Genomic DNA, 15,134 nt, shown 5'->3' with positions numbered 1-15,134 from the left:
CCTATGAAACTGGCAAGGTGCAGCCAGAAACTGGCGTACGAGACCACTGAGGACAGCGATTGGCTGCAGCAGTCACGCAGAGTATACAGATTTGTCATCGCTGCATATAAACAGTGGGGAGGATGGGAGCAGCAGTGCTAGAAGTGGCAGAGGATGAAATGGGTGAGAGTACATTTTTTAAAAATGTTTTATGACAATTGCTGTATTGAGCTACATGTTTAATAAGTTTGACAACCCCTTTAATTTTAGGCAGAACTGGGGTTTTCACACATCACTTCAGTCTCTTTTCCTTCCACTGTGTCCACGGGCACCGGTGTGCTGCATGCAGATTTTCTCTCTGCTCAGGCCTGATCACAACTATTATATGTGAACCCAATAAAAACCTTTCTTGAACAGATGCAGAAGGACCTAGACCAGCCCTACCATGAGATGGCACGAAAAATATATCTCGGAGCGCAAAAGACGCAACCTGTGTGCTATATAGTACAGTCACAATATATGCTTCCTGCTCCTGCTCCCGGCCATTACACTGTGCCTCCGGTGCTCCCTAGCATCTGATTGTGTCAAACAAGGAAAGGTCCCGGGTCACCCCTTTAAATATAACCAGCCATGGAACATGGGCCTTCTTTTTGTTCTGTTGATGCAGTAGCAGTTTGTCTCTGGGGATGCTGATCGCTCTACAATTTTGTAAAATCCGATTTTTGTCTAGTACCTATTGTCATGTAGGGGTAACCTTGTCATCTCTTGGATATATTGTCTATATATGTTTATTTTTCAGATTCAGTTTTGAAGCCTGCCTGATGAAGAGACCTAGGCAGACCTGATTAAGGCTTCATGCACACGACTGTGTGCTCTCTGTGTCCGTATTGCGGTCCGCAAATAATGGATCCACAATATACAGGCACCAGCCTTATGCGCACTGTATCACGGATGCAGACCCATTCACATGATTGGGTCTGCAATCGGGAGATACTGTACAGTATGGAATGGAGGCACGGATCGGAAACCCAGGGAAACACTATGGAGTGCTTCTGTGGTTTTTTGTCCGTGCCTCCGCGCTGCATGTGTAACGCCCCAGAGTGGCATTACCACTTCTTCACCCTGCTACTGTCTTTATTGCGCTAACAAAACGTCATCTTATGTATTTTGTTCAGGTCCTATACATTTTGCTTTTCTAATGTTTGTAACTGTTATGTTCAAATGTAATGTGCCTGGTTCACCAGCAGGAGGCTGCAAATATGGTAGAGCTACAGTTAGGTAGAATGGAGCTTTCCATGGCCCACTTCCTGCAGGAAGGGTGGGTCCCAGTTTCTAGGGAGTTCTAGCTTACCCCCTGTTTGGGGAAGGTGTGCAGGGCACGTCTCTACTGGACCTGCCCAATCCAATCCAGATAGTAGATGCACCATTGAAAGAAAATTATTCCCAATGAGAAGTGCAAATTCAGACATTTGATAGTCTGTTAATAAGAAAACATCTGCAGGGAGAATCCAAAGATGACGCGCATGCGTGAATAAATAGAACAATAAGAGGCATTCCCTGTGCTGGTATAATAGAATAGGATATACTGACGTGAGCTAGATATACTAAGATGAAGGCGCAAGCGTATACTTACCATATAACACTACCACTAAAGAAAACATCGAACTGTTACATGCATGTGCAGCTATATAAAAGACAGAAGTCCGAAAAAAGCGTCTAAGTCCGCGCGCATGCGCGAACATACTGGCACATCGCGGGACTTGAATTGGGAAGTAAAAGAAATACATCTATAAGTCCGCGCGCTTGAGCAAAGTCATATAAAAGACAGAAGTCCGAAAAAAGCGTCTAGGTCTGCGCGCATGCGCGAACATACAGGCATATCGTGGGACTTGAATCGGGAAGTAAAATAAATACATCTATAAGTCCGCGCGCATGCGCAAGGCCCTATGACATATCGCGATTTCTGACATAGTTAGTCCGGGCACATAAGAACCTATTAGAATGAAGTAGGTGTATCATTAAAGGGCTTCTGTCACCCGACTAAACCTTTTTTTTTTTTTTTTGCTTACTTATAATCCCCACACTGCGATTTATGCCTACATAATCAAATTAATCATTTTGGTCCTGTAGATTTTGTTTAAAACATGCTTTTAAAATATGAAAATTACCTTGCTACCAGCAAGTAGGGCGGCTACTTGCTGGTAGCAGCCGCAACCTCCGATCCTAAAGACGCCCCCTCCGCATTGTGATTGACAGGGCCAGGGAACGGGATCGTTGTCTGCTGGCCCTGCCTGTTAGCATTCAAAATCTGGCGCCTGCGCCGCGGCCGTACCTGTCTTCAATCGGCGCAGGCGCACTGAGAGGCGGCCGCTCCATTCTCAATGCGCCTGCGCCGATGACGCCACATCTACACCCGGCGCAGGCGCATTGAGGATGGAGCGGCCGAGCGAGCGGCCGCCTCTCAGTGCGCCTTGGCCGATTGAAGACAGGTACGGCCGCGGCGCAGGAGCCAGATTTTGAATGCTAACAGGCAGGGCCAGTAGAGAACGATTCCATTCCCTGGCCCTGTCAATCACAATGCGGAGGGGGTGTCTTTAGGATCGGAGGATGCGGCTGCTACCAGCAAGTAGCCGCCCTACTTGCTGGTAGCAAGGTAATTAGCATATTTTAAAAGCATGTTTTAAACAAAATCTACAGGACCAAAATGATTAATTTGATTATGTAGGCATAAATCGCAGTGTGGGGATTATAAGTAAGCAAAAAAAAAAAGGTTTAGTGGGGTGACAGAAGCCCTTTAAAAAAGATGGGCATAAGGATCTATCATCCCATTGGTAGCTATAAACATGTGACGGAATACGAACTTTTAAGAGATGGTCCCCGCCCCCAACACTCATACCTGCACGATCCCCTGAAGACACTGGGTGTCCAGCGAAACATGTCGGGATGCAGGGTGCATGAGTGTATATGTTCTTAATTCGGTGGCAGTAAGGGAGCTCCCCAACAGGAGTGAATATATAGCTATTATAGGCGATAAGAGGAAACGGTTATAAGCAAATACAGGCTATAACTAATAGTGGTAAAAAACACTAGCTGTGAAGTAACAGCATATTATCATCCATAAGACGGAGCTGCCCGCACTGCTGGTAGTTTTAATTTGTCTGTGTATGTACAGTGTCAATAAATGTAAGATTTTAAAAGCAAATAAATAAAAGTAAAGTTTTAGTCACTTTAAAAACAGCACATGATCCAAAGACATATTTAGGTCCAGATGGACCATCAGTTAGCTTGCTAAAATAGTAAACGTTCACATGTGCTGTGAGGTCATTTAAAATGTACATATACTTGCCAATCCAGCCAGAGCACCCTCAGCTCTGCTGGGCATGGAGGCCAAAGCTTAAAGCCTCAGAAGCCAGGAGCATAGTTCCCTGGCATAACTTAAAAGGAACCTGTCACCTGGATTTTGTGTATAGAGCTGAGGGCATTGGTTGCTAGATGGCCACTAGCACATCCGCAATACCCAGTCCCCATAGCTCTGTGTGCTTTTATTGTGTAAAAAAAACGATTTGATACATATGCAAATTAACCTGAGATGAGTCCTGTCCCTGAGATGAGTCCGGCGTGAAGACGTCAGAAAGCTAGAGCGCCGTAATCTCGCGATGCGCGAGCTAGCGCATGCGCAGTGTCCTCATAGTGTTTCTTCCCTGTGCTGGCATCAGCCTCAGGGAAGGAACTGTGTATGCGCTAGCTCGCGCATCGCAAGATTACGGCGCTCTAGCTTTCTGACGTCGGGGAGCAAGGAGGAGATTCTGAGGATGCGGGGCGGTGCTGGGCTCCTTCACGCTGGACTCATCTCAGGGACAGGACTCATCTCAGGTTAATTTGCATATGTATCAAATCGTTTTTTTTTTACACAATAAAAGCACACAGAGCTATGGGGACTGGGTATTGCGGATGTGCTAGCGGCTTTCTAGCAACCCATGTCCTCAGCTCTATACCCAAAATCCAGGTGACAGGTTCTCTTTAAGGGCTGTTTCACACGAGCGGATGCCGTGCGTGGCATCCGCTCCGTGAAAGAGTGCCAGGACCCGATGCAGACTGCAGAGGCACGGAGCATTAACATGACTGATAATGCTCCGTGCCTCTCTGTGACCTCTTTACTACGAAATCACAGGGAGATAAAGTTGTCACTGTGATTTTGTAGTAAAGAGGTCACAGAGAGGCACGGAGCATTATCAGTCATGTTAATGCTCCGTGCAGGGCCGCTGATAGGCCAGTACAGCTGGCCCAGTTGTACCGGGCCCGGCTGGCAGGGGGGCCCGGGCTGCCGACTCCCGAGCCATTTTAATTTTTTTGCTGTCAGTGGGCTGGCTCCAGTAACAGCAGGCAGTGTGGGGGCGGCGCTCACTCACTGACGTCACACGCCTGCTCCTCCCACTAGGCGGCGCAGGCGCGTGACGTCAGTGAGTGAGCGATGCCGCCCGCACTTGTTACTGGAGGCTGGAGGGTGGAGGGAGGAGGCAGGAGCTGAATGTAAGGTAGTATTTTAGTAAAGAGATGAGCGCTGTGCCTGTGCTAAAATTAAAGTTACTGTCTGCAGCCTGCACGGCTGCACCGATTTATTAATGTATACTACTGTGAGTGGCGGGGGGGATCTATATGGATGACGTCATGACGGCACTGTTATAGGGAGGGCGGGGGATCCGTGGATGGCACTGTTATGGGGGGGGGGGTCTGTCATGTGGATGACACTTATGGGGGGGGCCGGGGGGTCTGTGGATGACACTTATGGGGGGGATCTGTGGATGGCACCATTATGGAGGGGGATCTGTGGATGACACTGTTATGGGGGGGATCTGTGGATGACACTGTTATGGGGGGATCTGTGGATGACTGTTATGGGGGGGATCTGTGGATGGCACTGTTATGGAGGGTATCTGTGAATGGCACTGTTATGGAGGGGTATCTGTGGATGACACATAGCATAAGATGCTATATACGGTATGTGTCATCCACAGATCCCCCTCTATAACAGTGCCATCCACAGATCCCCCCATAACAGTGCCATCCACAGATCCCCTCCATAACAGTGCCATCCACAGATCCTCTCCATAACAGTGCCATCCACAGATCCTCTCCATAACAGTGCCATCCACAGATCCCCTCCATAACAGTGCCATCCACAGATCCCCTCCATAACAGTGCCATCCACAGATCCCCTCCATAACAGTGCCATCCACAGATCCCCTCCATAACAGTGCCATCCACAGATCCCCTCCATAACAGTGCCATCCACAGATCCCCTCCATAAAAGTGCCATTCACAGATCCCCTCCATAACAGTGCCATTCACAGATCCCCTCCATAACAGCGCCATTCACAGACGACCCCCCAGCGCCATAAATATCACTTGTAGACAAATCTGCATGTTGTTTCAAGGCGGCGTCTGGGGAGGGGCCAAGGGCGGGGCCAGGGGTGTGGCTGAAGGAGGGATCAGGGGGTGGAGCTGAAGGGGGCCCCGTCATGTATGCTGTACGGGGCCCCATGATTTCTATCAGCGGCCCTGGCTCCGTGCCTCTGCAGTCTGCATCGGGTCTTGGCACTCTTTCACGGAGCGGATGCCACGCACGGCATCCGCTCGTGTGAAACAGCCCTAAGAGTCTGACTACAGAGAGAAAGTGCAGCAGACAGAAGAAGCAAAGTCATACAGTCAGCCTGTCAGTGTAGCAGAGCCAGAGAGAAACAGATGTAGCAGAGACGGGTTTCCCTGCCAGTTTTAATGCTAAAGCCTGCTGGGACCAACATAAAGCTTGAAAATTGTTTCTGATGAACGTTTATTCAAGTAAAGCTGCTGTTCAACTACATAGAAGGTCTGGACTCAATCTTTCTTCCAATCCCTCAATTATCCCCCCTATTTATTGCTTCAGAGCCACAGCCTGGGGGCCAGTCGTATCCAGGTGGGAGCACCGTGACACACAGAGACACATTTTAGGCCGCACTATACCACTTGGCATTCCTATACTTGGGTCGCATTACTTAGAGTGTCCTCGGGGGTTGTACATGCACTACTTTTTTGTGGTGCGGAACTGCAGATGCAGATTGCGGACCCTAATCAAGTGAATGGGTCCACATCCACAGACGGTGGGCGCACAGTCTTTGCCCATGCATTTTGCGGTCCGCAACACGAGCAAGGCTGGCACACAGTCATGTGAATGAGGCCTTAAATGTGAATCCTTGTTTACTGGAAATATTGGATAATAGCTAAGATGATACATTCTGGAGAGTATTTGGCAGGAGCACGATATTCACCCTGCACATATTTTCCTTCAGATTAGTTGGTTTAGTGTCTGCTAGCGATCTTGTCTTCTTACTTGTCATATGTTGCTTTACATCAGCTTCCTATAAGCTATGAGTATTGTGCAAGAAGAGCAGGTGACTGATGGAAAGACATGGACAAGACCAGACTGATCCTTCCAGCATTGTGACAGAGGCTTAACCCCTTCACTACCGAGCCACTTTTCACCGTAAAGGGGTTCTGCAGTTTGTTTAAACTGATGATCTATCATCTGGATAGATGATCAGCATCTGACCGGTGGGGGTCCGACACCCAGGACCCCCGGCCATCAGCTGTTTGAGAAGCCAGCGGCGCTCAAGCAGCACTGTGGCCTTCTCACTATTTACCGCTGGCCCAGTGACGTCACGACTAGTATCAACTGGCCTGGGCGCGGCTAAGCTCCGTGCACTTGAATGGAGCTTAGCCCCGCCCAGGCCAGTTGATACTAGTCGCGACATCACTGGGCCTGCGGTAAACAGTGAGAAGGCCACGACGCTGCTGGAGCGCCGCTGCCTTCTCAAACAGCTGATCAGCGGGGGTCCCGGGTGTCGGACCCCCGCCGGTCAGATGCTGATCATCTATCCAGAGAATAGATTATCAGTTTAAACAAACTGCAGAACCCCTTTAAATCCCAGGCTGATTTTTTCAAATATGACATGTGTCACTTTGTGTGGTAATAACTTTGGAACGCTTTTACTTATCCAAGCCATTCTGAGTTTGTTTTCTTGTGATACATTGTACTTCATGACAGTGGTAAAATTGAGTCAAAATATTTCATTTTTATTTATAAAAAAATACCAAATTTACAAAAAATTATCAAATTTCATAATTTCAATTTCTCTACTTTTATAAAATATAGTAATGCCTCCAAAAATAGTTATTACTTTACATTTCCCATATGTCTACTTCATGTTTGGATCATTTTGAAAATGACATTTTATTTTTTTGGGACGTTATAAGGCTTCGAAGTTTAGAAGCAAAATTTTCAAAACCCAATTTTTTCAGGACCAGTTCAGATATGAAGTCACTTTCTAGGGCTTACATATTAGAAACCACCCATGAATCACCCCATTTTAGAAACTACACCCCTCAAGCTATTCAAAACTGATTTTACAAACGTAGTCAACCCTTTAGGTGCCCTACGAGAATTAAAGGAAAATGGAAATAAAATGTCAAAATTTCACTTTTTTTTAGCAGATTTTAAATTTTTATCAATTTTTTTCTGCACACCATCAAGGGTTAACAGCCAAACAAAACTCAAAATCTATTACCCTGAATCTGAAGTTTACAGAAACATGCCATATGTGCTCAAAAACTGATGCATGGGCGCACAGCAGGCTTCAAAGTGTAAGGAGCACCATATGGCTTTTGGAGAGCGGATTTAGCTGGAATGGTAATTGGGAGCTATGTCGCATATGAAGACACCCTGAGGTGGCCCTACAGTGGAAACACCCCAACAAGTGACCCCATTCCGGAAACTACATTCCTCAAGGTATATTTCAAGGTGTGTAATGAGCACTTTGACTCATCAGGCGTTTTACAGAATTAGGAAACGCTTGGCTGTGAAAATGAAAAATTACAATTTTTTCAAGAAAAAGTTGCTTTACACCCATATTTTTCACTTTCACAAGGGGTAACAGGACAAAATGCACCCCACATTTTGTTACCCATTTCCACCCGAATATGGCAACACACCATATGTGCTAAAAAAATGATTTATGGGTGGACTGCACACTTCAGAGTGATAGGAGCACCATTTTGGAAACTACAGTACATCTCTCAAGGAATATGACTCACCTCACATTTTGTTACCTATTTCCCCCCTAATATGGAAACACCCGATATGTGCTCAAAAAATTATGTATGGGCGCACAGCAGGGCTCTAGAGTCAATCAGCAAAATTTGGATTTTGCTGGCCTGAATTGGCAGACATTGATTTTAGGTGCTATGTCGCATTTAAAATTTTTCCTATGGTCCCCAGAAATTAAAACCAAAAGAAGTGACCCCATTTTTGAAAGAGCACCCCCGTATGAATATTTTACGTGGTAGAAAGGGTACTCTTCAGCAAACAGGTGTCTCATAGAAGGCAGAAACACTTGTTAATGCATTTCAAAGTTCACATTTGAGAAAAAAAATTACTAGCAGACCGCAATTTTTTCCCAAAAGGGGTTAAAGGATAAAATGCACCCCAGTATGTGTTCCCCATTTTCTCCCCATTCAGGAAACACCCCATATGTGCTTGTAGCCTGCTATATGGGTGCGCAGCAGGCAAACAGCAAAATATGAATTTTGCTTACAGGCCTGAATTGGCACACATGGATTTTAGGGGCCATGTAGCATTTAAAAATTTCCTGAGGTCCCCAGAAATTAAAACCCCCAGAAATTGACCCCATTTTTGAAAGAGCACTCCCGTACAAACATTTTAAGTGGTAGAAAGGGTACTTTTGAGCAAACAGGTGTCTCACAGAAGGCAGAAACACTTGTTAAAGCATTTCAAAGCACACATTTGTGGAAAAAAAAAATTACTAGCAGACCCCAATTTTTTTCTTCCAAAAGGGGTTAAAGTAGAAAATGCACCCCAGTATGTGTTCGACATTAGTGATGAGCAGCAGGGGTCATATTCAAATTCGCAATATTTTGCAAATATTTTGTAGAATATTGAACGAATATTCACGAATTCGAATATTCATTATATTCTACATTCTTTTCTTTTTACTCGAAAATCAGCAAGGTAATGATCGGTAATATGCGAATATTACGTGATCAATACAGGCGTGGGTCAAAAGCGAATATATAGTACTATATTCAATATAGTGCTATATATTCATTTGTTAGAATATTCGTCAATGCCGAATATTCTAAAAAATGGATATATAGCACTAAATTGAATATAGTGCTATATATTAGTTTTTTAGAATATTTGTCATTTTTTTCCATCTGAAGTCATGATTCCTCCCTGCTTAAGTTGCTTGACAAGCAACTTAAGCAGGGAGGAGTCATAACTTCAGATGTAAAAAATGACGAATATTCGAAAAACAAATATATAGCACTATAGTCGAAATATTTGCGAATTCTCAAAGTTGCGATATTCACGATAAATATTCGTAATTCGAATATTCATGCTCAACACTATTAGGCCTCTTTCACACTGGCGTGTGCAGCCCGTGGTCGTGGTGCGGCTCGCAAAATGCGGGCCGCAATGCACGAGCACAGTCCGTGGGGCAGCGGATTGCGGACCCTTTCACTTGAATGGGTCAGTGATCTGGCCGTTGCGCAAAAAGATAGGCAATGTTCTATCTTTTTGCGGAACGGATGTACGGGACGAAACCCCACGGAAGCACTCCGTAGTGCTTTCGTAGGGTTCCGTTCCGTGGTTCCGTTCCGCACCATTCCGCATCTCAAGTTTTGGTGACCCATTCAAATGAATGGGGCCGCATCCGTGATGCGAAATGCCCACGGAACGGCGCCCGTGTATTGCGGGCCGCAATACGACAACGGGCTGCCCAAGCCAGTGTGAAAGAGGCCTTAGGGACTAGTGTCGATTGCAAATTTTTATCGCAAATATTGGCACTTCGAGAATTCATGAATATGTAGAATATAGTGCAATATCTTCGTAATCGCGAATATTCTAGATTTTTTTCATCAGCACCCATGATCCCTCACTGCTTCTTGCTTGTGGGCCAATGAGAAGGCTGCAATATCTTTGACTTTAGGAGTAGTGTTGATCGCAAATTTTTATCAATCAAGAAAATAATCACTGGAATATATGACGAATATTCACCCAAATATTCAAGAAATATTGTGAATTCAAATATTGCCCCTGCCACTTATCACTGGTCCCTAACACTATGGCCTCTCTCACACGGGCGTCGCGTGTGAGGGCCGGATAAGATGCAGGTTACGTTGCGGGAAAATGCGTGATTTTTCCACGCGAGTGCAAAGCGCTGTAATGCGTTTTGCACGCGTGTGAGAAAAATCGGCATGTTTGGTACCCAAACCCGAAACCGGACTTCTTCACAGAAGTTCGGGTTTGGGTTAGGTGTCGTGTAGATTTTATTATTTTCCCTTATAATATGGTTATAAGGGAAAATGATAGCATTCTTAATACAGAATTTTTTTTATTTTTTTTTAACCCCTCCATCCCTAGTTTACTAAGCATTCTGTATTAAGAATGCTATTATTTTCCCTTATAACCATGTTATAAGGGAAAATAATAATAATCGGGTCCCCATCCCGATCGTCTCCTAGCAACCATGCGTGAAAATCGCACTGTATCTGCACTTGCTTGCGGATGCTTGCGATTTTCACACAGCCCCATTCACTTCTATGGGGCCTGCGTTGCGTGAAAAACGCACAATATAGAGAATGCTGCAATTTTCACGCAACGCACAAGTGATGCGTGAAAATCAACGCTCATGTGCACAGCCCCATAGAAATGAAATGTTCACCTTACACATTGCACCCGCGCGGAAATCTCGCCCGTGTGAAAGAGGCCTAACAGAACTGCCTCTCCTGGGCCTGACCTAAGCCTACAATGTTTAGGGCGGTGTAGGAACTACTCTTCTCAGAAGCCCTGGGCAGATGGGCGGGGATTGCTCAATCCAAAGGAGGGAGCTACCCTCCAAACATACTGCAAGAAAATTTTAACTAGCACATACATAATCACAGGTGCACATTCATAAAGCTAGCATGCAGACAGCTATTGTACCACTTAATTCAGAATAATCCCTAATCCTCAATTCTATTGTTTGCACGTGTAATGGTGTGCTGCCATATGTTTTTATTTGCTGTCTGCATGCTAGCTTTATGGATGTGCACCTGTGACTATGGATGTGTTAGTTTACATTTTCTTGCAGTATGTTTGGAGGGTAGCTTCCTCCTTTGGATTGAGCAATCCCCGCCCATCTGCCCAGGGCTTCTGAGCAAAGTATGGCCTCTTGCACACAAACCTATTGGTTCCGTTCCATGCGGCGACCGGGACGGATCCAGATAGAACAAGTTCTATTTTTTGGCGGAACGGAAGCACGGATCAGAACCCAACAGAAGCACTCCATAGTGCATCCATTGGGTTCCGTTACATGCTTCTGTTCCACACTGCACTGCATCTTCGGATGAAGTGAATGGGTTCACATCCGTGATGTGGAATGCACATGACCGGTGCCCCGTGTATTGCGGAACCGCCGTGTGCGGCCCGCGATGCGGCCACGGGAGCACTATGGCCATGTGCAAGAGGCCTATAAATGTAGCTGGCTCCTACACCACCCTGAACATTGTAGGCTTAGGTTAGGCCCAGGAGAGGCAGTTAGTGTTAGATACCCATCTGAGGAAGCCACCTTGATGCCGGTAGATGGGCCCGACACACGTTTGATCAAAAATGTACGCAAAGAGCTTCTATTTTCTATGTATAGTAGGTATAATGCCACTTTAATCCAGAAAACTCCCTAATCCTCAATTCTATTGTTTTCATACACATACAAACATGGCGTTAATACACTGTAACATTAAAAATGTACTAAATCTACAAAATGATATCTACAAAAGCTACAATTCATCCTGCAAAAAAAGCAACCCCCCCCCCCCCCTCAAATGGTGATGTACTTATAATTTAAAAAAAGTTGGCGGAATGTAGGGAGGCAAAAATGAAAAAATCTTGTGGTCCTGAGCGAAAATAAAAGTATAATATTTCAGGTTTTGGTAAAGGATGTCGGTAACCTACTTTAAAAAGTGACACAATGCGAGATGCTCGATTGCAGGATTTCAAAACGGAAATGTCTTGTTGTATTAGGAATAACAATAAATAATAGGAATATTAGGAGGGTGCATAAAGAGGCAGACAGACAGGCATGAAGAAAGAACAAGTCTTTGTGTCTGATATGGTAGAGGACATGCAAATAACAGCTTCACAAGTTGGAGATCTTTGTGAAGATATCAACGAGAAAACAACAGCTTAATAAAACATTTGGGAAGTTCGCATGAAGGAAACTCTGAAATTGAATGGAAAGAGGTTCTATGCACACTCTACTAAAACTTTCCCAGTTACCATATAACTTTTTTGGTGTGGAGAAGATAATAGGATGGGAGTTGAAGTGCATCTGTCAGAAGATTTGTATCTATAAAACTGGCTGACCTGTTACATGTGTGCATGGCAGCTCAATGCATCTGTGTTGGTTGCATGTTCATATGTGCCCACATTGCTGAGAAAATGATGTTTTAATCTATGCTAGTGAGCATCTAGGAGCAACAGGGGCATTGCAGTTACACCTAGAGGCACAGCTCTCTTTGCAGCTGCAGCACTCTCCCCACGTCATAGCCGCCAGGTGGCTGCTGATTTAAACAGCAGACACCCTGGGCTATTGTATGCAATCGATGATAACGTTAATCGCGCACATACAGTTGCAAGAAAAAGTATGTGAACCCTTTGGAATGATATGGATTTCTGCACAAATTGGTCATAAAATGTGATCTGATCTTCATCTAAGTCACAACAATAGACAATCACAGTCTGCTTAAACTAATAACACACAAAGAATCAAATGTTACTATGTTTTTATTGAATACACCATGTAAACATTCACAGTGTAGGTGGAAAAAGTATGTGAACCCTTGGATTTAATAACTGGTTGAACCTCCTTTGGCAGCAATAACTTCAACCAAACGTTTCCTGTAGTTGCAGATCAGATGAGCACAACGGTCAGGAGTAATTCTTGACCATTCCTCTTTACAGAACTGTTTCAGTTCAGCAATATTCTTGGGATGTCTGGTGTGAATCGCTTTCTTGAGGTGATGCCACAGCATCTCAATCGGGTTGAGGTCAGGACTCTGACTGGGCCACTCCAGAAGGCGTATTTTCTTCTGTTTAAGCTATTCTGTTGTTGATTTACTTCTATGCTTTGGGTCGTTGTCCTGTTGCAACACCCATCTTCTCTTGAGCTTCAGCTGGTGGACAGCAAAGCAGCCCAAAAGCAGCCCCAAACCATGATGCCCTCACCACCATACTTCACAGTTGGGATGAGGTTTTGATGTTGGTGTGCTGTGCCTCTTTTTCTCCACACATAGTGTTGTGTGTTTCTTCCAAACAACTCAACTTTGGTTTCATCTGTCCACAGAATATTTTGCCAATACCGCTGTGGAACATCCAGGTGCTCTTGTGCAAACTGTAAACGTGCAGCAATTTTTTTTTTTGGACAGCAGTGGCTTCCTCTGTGGTATCCTCCCATGAAATCCATTCTTGTTTAGTGTTTTACGTATCGTAGATTCGCTAACAGGGATGTTAGCATATGCCAGAGACTTTTGTAAGTCTTTAGCTGACACTCTAGGATTCTTATTCACCTCATTGAGCAGTCTGCGCTGTGCTCTTGCAGTCATCTTTACAGGACGGCTACTCCTAGGGAGAGTAGCAGCAGTGCTGAACTTTCTCCATTTATAGACAATTTGTCTTACCGTGGACTGATGAACAGCAAGGCTTTTGAAGATACTTTTATAACCCTTAGAGCTCTTTTGTGCGAGGCATCATTCACATAAGACAATGCTTCTTGTGAAAAGAAAACCCAGAACTGATGTGTGTTTTTTATAGGGCAGGGCAGCTGTAACCAACACCTCCAATCTCATCTCATTGATTGGACTCCAGTTGGCTGTTATCTCACTCCAATTAGCTCTTGGAGATGTCATTAGTCTAGAGGTTCACATACTTTTTCCACCTGCACTGTGAATGTTTACATGGTGTGTTCAATAAAAACATGGTAACATTTAATTCTTTGTGTGTTATTAGTTTAAGCAGACTGTGATTGTCTATTGTTGCGACTTAGATGAAGATCAGATCACATTTTATGACCAATTTGTGTAGAAATCCACATCATTGCAAAGGGTTCACATACTTTTTTTTTGCAACTGTATAACCCCTCAGATGCCATGGTCAAATGTGACCATGGCATCTAAGACCTGAAAAACCCAGGAACACTCGCTCCTGGGCATGCAATGGTTCGCCCTAGCATGAATAGGTGGAGCCAGATGGTGTGTGCAGCAGCCGCTGTCATCTGAATGATCCATAGGAATACAGTATAATTCTCATGGACTCCAATGCTAATGCATTAGAGTCTATGAAGGAAGCAATCTAATGATTGCTTGTTCAAGTGACCTAGGGGAACTATTAAAAAGTTTAAAAAATATATATAAAATACTCTCTGGAATGCTCTGCCCCGGATAATCAGTTATTTCTCAACTTAGTTTCAAATGTGCCTTAAAAACACGTATTTTCCGGCAAGGCTTATCATGTTCCCTAAACTGACTCCTCCCCATTTACCCCCCTCCCCCAAGTCTTATTCTTCAGAACTGAACGCCATCTTGTGACACTAACCACTACACCCAAACAACTAACTTATGCAGCTCGGTCTGTACCACTCCTTTTAGTGCAAAGATGGCTGGACCACTTCATGTAACAACCAGCTTTACCTTTGTGTCTCTCCCACTTCGTTATAGATTGTAAGCTCTTGAGAGCAGGGCCCTCACTCCTAGTGTTTCAGTTATGTTTCAGTTATATATTAGCTGGTAACTTTGTGATGTCTTTTGTTTTGTAGATGAACCCTTTGAATTGTAAAGTGCTGGGGAATATGGTGGCGCTACATAAATAAACATTATTATGTTTTTAATCCACTATCAAACTTATTCAGAATAAGTTGAATATGTTTTTTTGCATACAGTTGAACAAAAAATAAAACATCCCTCAATTGGATGCCTAAAACTTTTTTTCTAAAAGCCTAAATAAACCACAATTCCACTTAAGATAGTAAGAGTTAGTCACATACTAGTGAATATAACAGAGCCCTCAG

Source organism: Bufo bufo, chromosome 3 (genome assembly GCF_905171765.1).
Source record: "Bufo bufo chromosome 3, aBufBuf1.1, whole genome shotgun sequence".
Taxonomy (NCBI): Eukaryota; Metazoa; Chordata; class Amphibia; order Anura; family Bufonidae; genus Bufo; species Bufo bufo.
The sequence above is the reverse complement of the archived record's forward strand: the minus strand, read 5'-3'. Positions refer to the sequence as shown.